The sequence below is a fragment of the Colobus angolensis genome, unplaced genomic scaffold, assembly GCF_000951035.1.
Source record: "Colobus angolensis palliatus isolate OR3802 unplaced genomic scaffold, Cang.pa_1.0 Scaffold178, whole genome shotgun sequence".
NCBI classification, from domain to species: domain Eukaryota; kingdom Metazoa; phylum Chordata; class Mammalia; order Primates; family Cercopithecidae; genus Colobus; species Colobus angolensis.
Window position 1 is genome coordinate 1,122,419 of NW_012114910.1, and position 13,532 is coordinate 1,135,950.

Here is a 13,532-nt window from a genome sequence, read left to right on the forward strand (position 1 = left end):
CAATGAAACCCCGTCTCTACTAAAAAATACAAAAAAGTAGCCGGGCATGGTGGCGGGCGCCTGTAGTCCCAGCTACTCGGGAGGCTGAGGCAGGAGAATGGCGTAAACCCGGGAGGCGGAGCTTGCAGTGAGCTGAGATCGGGCCACTGCACTCCAGCCTGGGCCACAGAGCGAGACTCCGTCTCAAAAAAAAAAAAAACAAAAAAAACCAAAAAAAACCCCACTTATTTATATCCCTGATCCAATCTAAACCTTGGATTTTACCACTGAGGTCACTGGTCTGAGGCATATGAGTCACAGTTGAGTTTTTAATCAGCTAGCACCTAACTAGTCTCAAGTTTTTTTTGTTTGTTTGTTTTTAAGAAAGCCAGCTTTCTTAAGTAAGAATAGATTGAACTTGCTCCTCAGGTGTTGGTTTCTGTCATTTACTAATGAAGATAGATGGTATTGCCATGTACAGGATGCCTTGGAAACCATTTTTTCCAGGTTTCATTTACAAATGTGGTGTGTTTTTATAGTGTGTTTGAACAAGCTCAAGGTTACCAACCAAGAGTCATTCTAGTTGACAACTATTCTCTTTTAAGTCATTTGCTTTTATAATGCTAATGGTACTTTTTTACATGGGACCGTGTAATGCAAGTTTGACTTAATATGTTTCCATATTTTTGGCGTATAGGAGGAGGATGGGATTACAATCACGCATTTATTTTTAAAAGTTGAAAATACTAATCTTAGATGTCAAATAACTTCTGGAAGTAAAGTTGTGTTCTACATGCTTTAATCTCTTAGAGGATCTGAAACGTTATTCCTTTATTGATCTTGATCTGAGCTGAGATTGTAAATTATGCCCAATAATTAAGAGACATTTAATATATAAAATATGCATTCTACTGTTTCCTTTGGAATAGCAATTCCTAAATATTCTAAGCTGGGTACTAAGAACTGACACCTATTTTCTCCTCTGCTCACATAATAGGATAAAAATAGAAGTTGAGTAAAGACAGGATTTGACCCTAAATCTACCCACCACAATTTATAGAGACTAGAGAAAATACTGTTTTAAGTGCATAATATTCTTCTATCTTAGGCAATTTAATAGCTGATGACAATATTGCATGGAAAACTTACCAGTAGAAGTTTTTGGCTACACAAAACATGGATGCTTGTAATTAGCTCTTATCACCTGGTTATATTTTTCTTCTTTATGTAACATTTCAATGACCATTAGAATCAAATTGAGAAATGTCTGTGTGAATTTGAGAACACCAACCCAATCTTTTCCAGATATATTATTTACCAAGTGTTCAATGACTCCCTCGGAGCCACTGCAATCAATGAGATCAGTAACATGAATTTTAAGTAATCTTTTAATATGTATTTATATATAAATCACAAGTCACTAAGATACTTTAGTGTCTTTTAGGTCAATAATCTTCCTTCTTACAAGCCTGAAATATTTTAAAGCAATTCATATATTTAAACATCCGCAGCTATTTCTCTCCAAAATCAATCATAATACCATCACAAATTCTGTTTTCTGTCAACTTTGAGGCACTTTCTATTTTCTCTCTAAAACACTTATTTCTAATATACTTTTCTCAGCATCTATTGATAATAGATGTTTCCTGAGGTTGGCAAAAACCTAACTGGATTCCCATTAGCTTGAGTGGTCAAGGTTTATTCCTGAAAGAAGTCTATTCTATTTGTTACAGTAAGCTAGATGGAAGTGCCAAGAATTTATTCACCAGGCACTTGATTATAGAGGGCTTTGGTATGCAATGTGGACTGTTAAAACGTTAATGCATTCAATTATACAGTCTTTTCAGAAGACTTAAATAGAAACTTTGGAAACGTATTCTTTGGTTTTCTAGTCTCCAAATGTCATTAGTTTGCTATTGAAAATTAATTTAAATTGAAAATGAATGATAGGTAATTCCATAGTGATGCCAGACCACAAGCCAAGGGATTTGAGTGAATTAAGTTATGACTAACTAAAAAGAGTATCACTGTTTAAACATGAGACATTCCATCTGGACACCAAATTGAATTGGTTGAGCATCCATAATGAGAACTGAATACTGCTGGGCACAGCAAGGGTGAATATGGAGATTACTAAAATTAATCTTTGCCCACGGGCATCTCAGAATCTTTTATTACAGTTTTCAATCGTGGGTGCATGCACTCTAAGAGTTCTGCACAACAATCTGCTTGAATGCAAAAAGACAATAGAACAAGCCAAAAGAGTGTTGCAGACACTCTTAGGACTCTGCTCATCAATCTCTCCCCAACCCCCAGGTCAGGTACAGCTTAGTGGACAATTCCCATACACACTTATTACTTCTTACCTCATCTGCTTGCATCCCTCTGGATGCTTTCTCTGGCCACAGGAGCATGTTCCATCTGTAAGTCAAACAAGTTACCAGTGTTAGTGAGTTAATGCTTCCAAGACAAACCCAGACCAATGAGGAATCAGAGTTGATGTATGAATAGCCCAGCTTTCAGGAAGCTGTTCTGAGGTGCCTTTATGCAGTCTATCAGATGGCAGCCAGCAGGATTAAACCCAGTTATCCATCACATTATACTGCTCATTAATTTAATGCTCTTTTATTGACTTTCCTGTCTTCCTTGTCTTATTTTTCACTTCCTCACCATGCTTCCTGGGATTACAAAATGACTAAATTATGTGCATCCAAATCCTTGTAAGATATTTTATAAATATTACATACATGAATAATAATATTTAATATACTTATACATTATATTTACTAAATCAATATATATACAAATACATATAATGCATATATAACAAAAAGAAGTAAGTGTATGCAAATTTTGGTATATGAGAAAAATGTTTACTGAGGGGCTACATCATAATTTTTCTGACTCTTAGGCCAGACTGTGCTATACATCAAAACAGAAAGAATGCATACGTGATTTACAATGGGCTACTTCCCGGGAAGCTTGGGATTTGGATGGGAGAACTGAAGAGAGACATTCTATTGCATTCTATTTCCATTATTCTTGTTGCCCCAGATTGATATAATGCACCAAACATGTCTTCTTTAGGAAGGAGATGGAGTTTGTTGTAGGTGATAGTTACAATCTCTAAGTGATATATTGGAAGGAAACTCAGGTATAAGACTCTGAGAGTTTCACTGCATAGAACTGAGGAGTGGTCTACAAAGAAGCAAATTGGAGATAAATAATCGAAAGTCAGAGAGATTTTCAGGATGACTTAAGTAGTCAATTTAAAGGAATTAACAAGAGGGATAACACTGAGTATGAAATTAATTAGAAAGGCATTTGTAGAACTGAGATTAGAGCTGGGAAATCTAGTGGGGAAGAGGCTTGGTAAGAAGCTGTCTAAAACTCCTCCCTAGAGGCTACACATGCTGCTGTTCTTTCTGGAAAAGGAGTTGTTAATGCCACATGTTGAGTCTGATAGGCACCCTTGTAAGGGCCAGAAGTGAAGCACACAGAAGAACAGTACAGGCTCTAGTGTAGTCTTATGTGAAAATAAGTTCTAACCAGACTCTCTGGGATGTTCAGGATGTCCAAGGAAAAGCTTCTTTGGGGTAGAAATACAAATTGAGTTGCAAGTCTAAATGTGTCTGGCTTTTAACCATGACACATTCTTTTGTAAGTTAAGTACAAAGGTTGGAAGATGGACAGGCTTGGATCTAGTCGAGAAAGAAGAACCGGGCCAGGCACGGTGGCTCACGCCTGTAATCTCAGCACTTAGGGAGGCCAAGGCGGGCAGATCACCTGAGGTCAGGAGTTCGAGACCAGACTGGCCAGCGTGGTAAAACCACGTTTCTACTGAAAATACAAAAATTAGCTGGGTGTGGTGGTGAGCGCCTGTCATCTCAGCTACTCAGAAGGCTGAGGCAAGAGAATCACTTGAACCCAGGAGGCAGAGGTGACAGTGAGCAGAGATCTCACCACTGCACCCCAGCCTGGGCGACAGAGTGAGACTCTGTACCAAAAAGAAAAGAAAAAAAAAAAAGACAGAAGAACCCTAACATTTGTGGTTTCTGGAAACCTGGAAACCTAACAGCGAGACAATAGCTAACTTGGGGGTGAGACTAATTTGTTTATCTCTGACTATTATCACTGATTATAATATGACCATATGACCGTGCAGATACATATTTATCAGAAGTGGTAAGAAAAGAGTATTCAGAATGTGAATTCTTTCCATTGAATTTTTTCTTTGATAGGACCTTCTGCTTGATATCAAGAGCTATATGAAAGGGTTAAAAAGGTACATAGGTTGTACTTAGTTAATTTGAAATACTTCAAACATGCTTGAAAAACTCTGCAGCATCAGTAGGTACACAGGGGCCTTGGATCACCACTTGCTCATCTTCACAATTACTCTTTTTGAGTTTAGCTAAGTAAATTCTAAGATGGAACTCTGATGGAAAATGTGCACATGTATCAAGGTTGTAATACAGGTTGAACTCTACCACGGGTGGTAATACTGCAACGTACTTCTTCAAGAAAGCCTACGAGATGGTCATTGCCAGGCTTATAATTTGCAATGGCCAGCCGAATGCTCCAAAACAGGGCAGTTACTTATTGGCTTGCTGCCTTAGCTTTGAGCTTTAACCCATTTTTATATGTCCTAATGGGCTGAACTCACATGGAACAAACTAATTTTTATAAATGTGATATCTGTAAAATATTAAGTAATATGAGTTTATGGTGTGAACTTTCCCAGTGATATTTGTATTTTGAAAAAGTCTTCTGAAATGAGGAAATCCTCATTTTCACTTTTGTTAGCTTTTTTCTATGTAGATATATGCCACGCACATGCACATAGTAAGTGTTAGAATCTGATTTGTTCAGGTCCTTGATTCTAGGCAGACTTCTGACTGATTTGATAAATGTTATAGAGCAGAAGTAAGACTATGCCAATTCCAGTTTTAGCCTTTTCAAAATTTTTATTTTTATTGGAAGTTCTGGGGTACATATACAGGATGTTCACTTATGTTACATAGGTAAACCTGTGCCATGGTGGTTTGCTGCACCTGTCAACCCATCACCTAGGTATTAATCCCAGCATGCATTAGTTATTTTTCCTAATTCTTTCCCTCCCATTACCTCACCCCTAACAGGTCCCAGTATGTGTTGTTCCCCTCCCTGTGTCCCCTCCCTGTGTTCTCATTGTTCAGCTGTCACTTATAAGTAAGAACATGAGGTGTCTGTTTTTCTGTTCCTGAGTTATGTTCCTGAGTTCGTTTGCTGAGGATAATGGCTTCCAGCTCCCTCCATGTCCCTGCAAAGGAAATGATCTCATTTCTTTTTATGGCTGCATAGTATTCCATGGTGTATATAACACATTTTCTTATTCCAGTCTATGATTGATGGGCATTTGGGTTAATTCCATGTATTTGCTATTGTTATAGAATGATTTATATTTCTTTAGGTATATACCTAGTAATGTGATTGCTGGGTCAAATTATATTTCTGGTTCTAGATCTCTGAGGAATTGCCACACCATTTTCTGCGGTGGTTGAACTAATTTAATTTACATTCCCACCAACAGTGTAAGCCAGCCCAATGTAGGAAGTGTGACTACCATGAGATAACCATGTTATGACAAGCCTAAGTCATAAGGAGAGGCCCTGGAGAATTGCTCTATATGTTGTGAGAAGAAGGTACTAGGAGAAGCACTTGGGCACCAGAAACCCAGCCCCAGCCCAGAACAGACCGTCAGTACCCCTATTAGGCAGAAAAATGTTCTATCAATTGTCTTCTAAATTCCTGAGCCATAAAATAGTGAGGCAAACCAAAAGAGTTTCTTCAAGCCACTACATTGTGGGGTAGTTTGTTACATAGCAATAGATAACGAAACTACTCTTTTTCCTGAAATTGCGCTGTTCAGAGTCTAAAGTCACAGAACAAGTCCTCAGTAGCTTTTAGGTAAATTGACAACTTATATCATTACGTAAGCCTTAACCATATTAGGCAGAGAAACAGAAATGAATGACCAACATGGTATGTATTTACTGGCAATGTGGCTAAGAACAAGGTCTTTGGATTCTGACAGGCCCAGGTTTCAGTCCCAGCTTTGCCTCTCTGTAACTTCATGACCTCGGGTGATCAATTTTACATCTCCAACTGCCAGTTTTGTTATCTGTTGAATGGAATTGATACTTGCATTAGTTTCTTGTGGCTGCCCTAACCAATTGATAGAAAGTTGGTAGTTTAAAACAATGGAAATCTATTTTCTTTTAGTTCTGGAGGCCGGAAGTTTAAAGCCAAAATCTCAACAGAGTCTTATTCCCTCTGATGACTTTAGAGGAGAATCCTTCTTTGCTTCTTCCAGCTTCTAGTGGCTATGATGTTAGCTCCTGGTGACTGCAGATGTTCCTTGGCTTGCAGCTACAGAAGTCCAATTTTGGCCTCTTTCTTCGTGTGTCCTTTTTGTCTACATCTTCTCCCCTTCTGTCTGGGTTGAATCAATCAGTACAGGGTAATTTCCTCATCTGAAGATCTGTAAGTTCGTTAGCTCTGTGAAGACCCTTTTTCCCAAATTAAATAAGGTTCATTCTTATGCCATATAAGGTTATATTCACAGGTTCCAGGGCTTAGAATATGGGCATATTTGGGGGGTCCACCATTCAATCCACTACAATAGCCTAAACTACCCTACTGGAATATTGTAAAAATCGCACAAAGTATACTATGTACATGGAAACACGTTAGTATTTTTTCCACCAATGTTATCATCAATAGACTTGTACATTACCATCGATCTATTCAAGAATATGTTCGATACAGAATTCCTCTCAATGAATTAGAGAATAAAGTGTTCAACCTTGACTCATGGAAATATCAAACAAAACAAATTAAATCTCAAGCTATGAGAATGGATTTTATGTGTCTGCCTGTGTGTGTGTGTGTGTGCGCGCGCATGTGTGTGCATGTGTGTGGATTACATTCAAGACATATAAGATGTTTAATTTATCCTTCCAAATTTAACTTAAACATGTTAAAAACTCGTGTTTATAATACCTTTGAAAGCAAATACTTAGATAGATACTTTATTAATAATGAAGACATCACTATGTGTCTGATATGAATGTTTTTCAATGTATTCTGATTCCATTTTCACTTGCATCTTTCCTAGAGAAAATAAACACCTTCTCACTCTGGCAATATTCTGAGGAAAATAAACAAGTCTCATGCTGACCTTGTATTCTTCATTACAAATGTATAAAAGCTACATTGATATATTCATATGCCATCAAAAATATATTTCTATGTTTACTGAAATAAGTTCATAGTTTTGAAAGTCTTCTAAGGTACAAAACATATTCATGGAAGGAGGTATATTGGTAGTTTTTTCTAGTGCAAAGAGAAAGAGTTAATGTTGAGTTTTATGTATACTAGAAGTTAGTATCTAGTGAAAATAATCAAAGTTGTAGGTTAAATAGTCAGCATGGTAGTCACACAGTAGAATGAAAACAACGAAACTATTTAAATTTATCTAAATTTTTTAAAAAGTATTTTAAAAAACGGTTGCATTATAATATGGAAGTGTTATAAAAATAAATCCCTTTTGAAAATCAAAATAATACTCTTTGGGCTTTTAATATTTATAATGGTATTATGATTTGTTTGACTTAATATGAATTATTTAACTTTTGGTAAATAAATGAGAAATTCATTATTGATCTATTTTGTTTCATTTTGTTTTAATGACACATTAATGACACATCTACATTCTAAGACACTTAAATATATTGACCATGACTGTATTAACTTTGATTTGATAATAAGTATAACATAAAAGTTAGCCAATAATTTAGATCACTATACTTCCAATAGTGCAACTTACTTCAAAATACCTATCAATTTTTAAAAAAAAATGAAGTAAATTCTTGTGTCATTTATTTTTAGAGTAGGTGGTTGGTTTTGTAAGACAGACAGAGTTTTAATAATTTTTTGAGAAGGTTCTAATATCTTGGGTTTCCCATTTGTAAATTGCACTACTTTTGGTTTTAAATACTTCAATAAAGTTAGAAAAAAACTCTTACAATATAAAAAATATTGACTATTACACAATATGTGCAGACAATAAAAGATATAGACCAATAAAAGGAAAGAAACAATGGTAGACTGTGCTTTTTTTTTTACTTTTTTTATTTTTATTTTTTTGAGGTATCATAATATTGATTAAGAAAAGGAAAAATTTGCAGTCTGCACAGGAAAGGAAAAAGGAATTTTTATTTATTTATTTGTTTATTTTCTATTCAACATTGACAGTGATAGAGGAAACTTAGAGAAATCCACACCTAGGACTTGGAATTCCTTTCCTTAGGAGGGCAGTTGGAGCAGGAAGAGAATATAAATGGGGGCTGTGCTGAACTGAGTAAGGTCAGTAGATGCTCCGCGTATTTCTTCTCTTAAGTAATCCAGTGACTTGCAGCAGGATCTGTGAATAGGACTTCATGTTCTAACATTCAAGTCTTTATATTTCCAAACTATTGCATTTCTACCAAGTAGAGTAATGTGGCAAAGGATCTGACACCTGGATTGGCCATTTTTCTCTTTAAGACATCCTGCCATCTTCAGGTTTTACTTGTTTATCCTGCAAGCATTGAAGTCTTGGCAGAGAACATGATGCTGAATTCAAAGTCTTCAAAAAGAACATAGATAGGGGTCCTAGCAGCTGTTAGCAAACCTGCTGGTTCTTCTCAAGCAAGTAAGACTCCATTTGAGTCACTTCAAATTGGGTTGATAATGGTGTGAGAAATGCTATTTGCCATCCAGGATATTAAAAAATATCTCAGCTTTCTCTCTTATTTTTCCTTCCCTCTGATTTATTCCTATTTCCCCATTAAAATATTATTGAAACTATTGTTGGGTTCCACTGAGTCTGCAGTTTATCTCTTTTGACCAAGATTGGTATGAAGACTAATCTGGACACTTAAAGAGGAAATATTCTTTGACTTGGCCAGTGATTGTATTAGAATCATAGAGCCACTAAAAACGTAGGTGCATTTATTTGATAAGTACGGTGAGCTGAATGTGGAAAGGAAAAGGGCAGCTAATTACTGGAGCTAATAGCAATAAACTTCATGTATTTGTCTGCATCTAGGAAGCTTTTCTCTTTCTCGATATCCTATGATATAACCATTAATTGGTTAACTGAAAAGCACCAGCTATAACGTTTATGTGAAATATCAAGTTTTTGAGGTCGCACTAACATTTTAAATAGCTTCTATTTTGAATTTTATCCCTTACCAACTAAGCTGGGGGGAGATGGGGTTAGAGAAGAGCTTCGGTAACATTTATTTTCTCTCTCTTCCTCTCCCTCAGTTTCCTAAAATATATAATGATGACGTTACTCCACACAAAGGGGGATTTCAGGAGACCAGACAAATTCAGTATTAAGAGAAAGCACAGATAAATACTGGAAAATGAAATACACTGTAGAGAAAAATTTCTGACATGTGGCTACAGTTTTAAATTTAGACATAAAAAAGCAATTACAAAGCAACATATCAACAAAAAGCTATAAAAAGTCTGTTTCAAAAAAAGCTGCTGAACGTATTTCCAGAAATTATGACAAATTGACAATGTATTTATTAATATAGAAAAGTTTTTCAAATCAGTAAGAAAATATCAAGAATTTAAAAAGTACAACTGAAAAAGACCTGAATATATCATTTGCAAAGAGCAACTACTAGACAGTTATCAAGTAAATGGAGAAAATTTTCTATCTCAGTAACAATGAAAATATTTAAAGTTAGTTACAATGTATCTCAACGACTGGAAAATATTATATATAAAAATATATTCTTATATATTGTATTTCTATTATATAGAATATTCACCATTTATATGCTGATAAAGATATACATATGTAACTAATACTGGCAAGTATAGCTGATAACTATTATTACTGGCAAGTATGGCTGATAAGTTGGCCTCTATGGTTCGTTCAGTATAGTCATCTCAAGCTATTGAAGACAGCTTGTAATGAGTTAAAAGTGATATAGAACATAAGTCCCTTTGCAATTCTGAACCAATGACTGATGGGTGTTAGAAAGTTTCAAAACTTACGATTTCGTTTAGGACATACTGAGGCATAAGTTACTCTACAGACCTCTCCCGTGGGATCAGAGTGAAGCCACCCTCTGGGACTGGTAATAGAGTGGGGAAAGCAGAGGAGGAACTGGGAGACAAATGAGAAAGGGCTTGATATCAAGCAGTTTGCCCTAGGTCTTCCTTGATGAATCAACTTCACATGGATCTCATCTCAGGTTCTGCAGTTATAAACCTACCCTAAGACACTAAATGTGGGTCATTTATATCATACCTACAACTAATAATCATACCTCAACTTTTGTGAATATTTTAGCACAAATATATCCCTGGGCATGGGAACTCACACCAAAAGTTGTGTTTTTAAAAATCTGCAATCCAGTTATAAACTCCTTGCAATTTGGTTAAAAGCAGTTTAATTTACTTAACTGCATAACAAGAAGTAGTTTTCCTGATTTTTTTCACAAACACAAAAAGCATTTGATATGAGTTATGATTGGCTAGATTGCTACACAATAAACAGACTGAAGCAGAGTGTGGATGTGGGTGTAGGAGGGTTTATTTTTTCCACTTAGATTGATGACTTTTATGATTCAAAGCAGCAGGACTTATCAAGTCTTATCAATGTCTTCCACATTGTTCTCAAGGGTACCTTCACATCCATGTTCTGAGGCCAAGGTCCCCAGAGACATTGGCCAGGGGAAAACTGGCTGAATGTGATGGGTGGCCGTTGCCTTCTTCAACTTCAAGAAATAAAGAGTGAGGGTGATTGGATGGCCAATGTGCAGAGTCAAGCATCATCAGTTTATTTTGCTGAAGCCCATGCAGTGGAAATTCAACTTCTGGCTGTGTAAGGAAAATAAACAGAGACAATGGCATTTTCACTCTCCTAAGCAGTTTATCCAGATCAATATGGGAAAGATTGCTGCTTTGCTGTGGCTGATCTGAGCCTTAATTAAAGATTTTGCTCTCTAAGGTTGACATGGCAGCCACCTTCATGATTATTAGAGTATTGAGTTTCTCTTTCAAAAATTTAGAGTTAAGATCAGCATGGCAAACACAACTGAAGATGATTTTTTAAGAATCCATAAACTAGTTTTTGTTTAAGTTTTTCTAAAGTAGATTTAAGATTTCAGTAATAATATCCCTATGGTTTTATTCTGCCTTACAAAGTCCCCATATCCATAGCATAGCAAAGAAGGCCCTTTTTAATCTTGTTCCTCCTTTATTATTTTTTCCTTTTTGCTCACACTGCAAATATATATATATATATATATAAAGTCTCCAGCTATAGCAAGCAGCTTCTCCTCTTTCTCACTTTGTGTCTCTGGACATGCTGGCCATTCCTCCTGTGGTACTTTTCCGTGTTTCTCTAACTCAGTCTTCAAACCTAGCTCAAGCATCACTTCCTCCAGGAAGCCTTCCTTCACTTTGCCCTCCTCTCACACTCACTGTGGTGGTTGTCTTTTAATTTTAATTTCTTCCTTTATAATATGTTAGTATATGTATTACAGCAGTAATATAATACGAAATACTTCCATCTCTTGAACTGCATTAATAATTGATTGAAGAAAGAGATTTTTTTTCTTCTTAGGATTCCCAACCCTTAGCAAAATTTCTAAACAACGTGTGTGCTAAATAAATATTTCTGGAATTATTGAACTATTTAATGCATTTGATTATTCAAAATATATGTCATTTGGAGCTGATACATACTTTAAAATCAAAATGATCATTCCGATGACAAATGATATATATGATATATGCTGGTGACTTTCACAAATGCATAATATGAAATGCATATTCTTCAATGGGTGAATCAAATGGCCTGTTTGAGAAATATACTTCCTGGAAATATATTACCTGGAGCTAGTCTTTTGAAAATAAATGTATAAAATCATTTTCTTTTTACAGAACAGCATTTCTAGGATTAAAGAACACTAATATTTCTAGAACCCTCTTGTAAGGTTTTCATAATTATCAGTACTTGAAATTTTGTCTCAGCCTTTACAAAGATTGCATTAGCATAAAATGTTGTGTTCTTTTGATTTAATATATTCTTTGTAAAGGAAAATATTCACCAGAACTAAGAGTTGGGAGAGGAAATTATTACCTGCCAGGTGACAAACAGTACTTTACACTGATGAGAAATATATTTTTTAAAAAATGCAAATCACTGAATTTGAGTTGACACTCAACCCTTTCAGAAAAAATTTGCAAAATTAAAATTTAATATCCACTATTAAAGCAATAGAGTTATTTAAATTGCAGCAAATTGCAAATTCAAAATTAATGTGTTCTTTTTAAAAATGTTACTTGCATTATTACATTTTGTCAAATCATGTCTGCACATGATTCGGCACAATTAGGATTCTTTAAACTAGTAAAAGGTTATTATACTTACTGCTTTTGATAATTCTTTCGGAATACTGAGCTGAGGATATAGGTACAAAAAGTTTTCGTGATTATAGTGTGGCACTTTTGTAAACTATAATTCTGCAGATCTTTATCCTGAAGATTCTTAGACCCATAATACTTCATAGAAATGATTCTGTTCTTTATTTCTATGCCTTCATATCACTGAATTCCAAATACAAACTTAACCCAAAGATGCTTACTTTTCAGGATATTAAATTCTCTAAAAGTAGACAATAACAAGTTCCTGTACCAGGAATTCTTTTCCAAATGTTTGCCCAAGTTATCACCTCACAGTTCTGCACAAATATACTAAAAATAAGTAGAAATATTTTCATTTAGCAGGAACTTTCACCAAGGCATGAAGCCCTGATTGATCATGAGAAATTTCCAACCCCTTAAGACACCTGTCTTTGTTCTAATGAAGGAAAGCTTCTGTGCACTCATAGATTGAATATGATTACAGTATTACTTCCTATGCTGAAATCCTTCTGTGGGTGGCCATCGAATGGCCTAACTCCTTGCTATGGCTTATGGAAGCCTTTGAAATCTAGCCCTTCCTCCTGTCCTACCTTCCCTGTGCATAATCATCACTCACTCTGCTCTACATTCTTTTTCCTTCTTGTAGACATACTAAGCCCTTCCTCAGCTCAGGATTTTGCATACGTGAATCTATGTTTCCCTCAATATGTGATAAACTCGCTCCTTCTCAGCCTTCTTATCCCTATGTAAATTTCACTTCCTCAGAGAAACTGTCATGAATACGTTTTCTAAAAACTCTTCTCAATTAACCCCCAATTTTCTTCATTTCAGCCCTGTATTATGTTCTTCATGGGAATGTCTTCATTTGTAATTACTGTAGTATTAATCTGTTAACATTCAATAAAGGGTCCACCTTTATTAGAATATAAATTCACTAAGTCCGAACTGTATCTATCTTTTTTTGCATTAAAACCTTAAAGTACCTGGCCCTTGATGTATATTTGATGTTTGAATAAATGAGCATATTTTGTTTCCAAACCTTTTCTGCCATGTTATTTATCTACAGATATTTA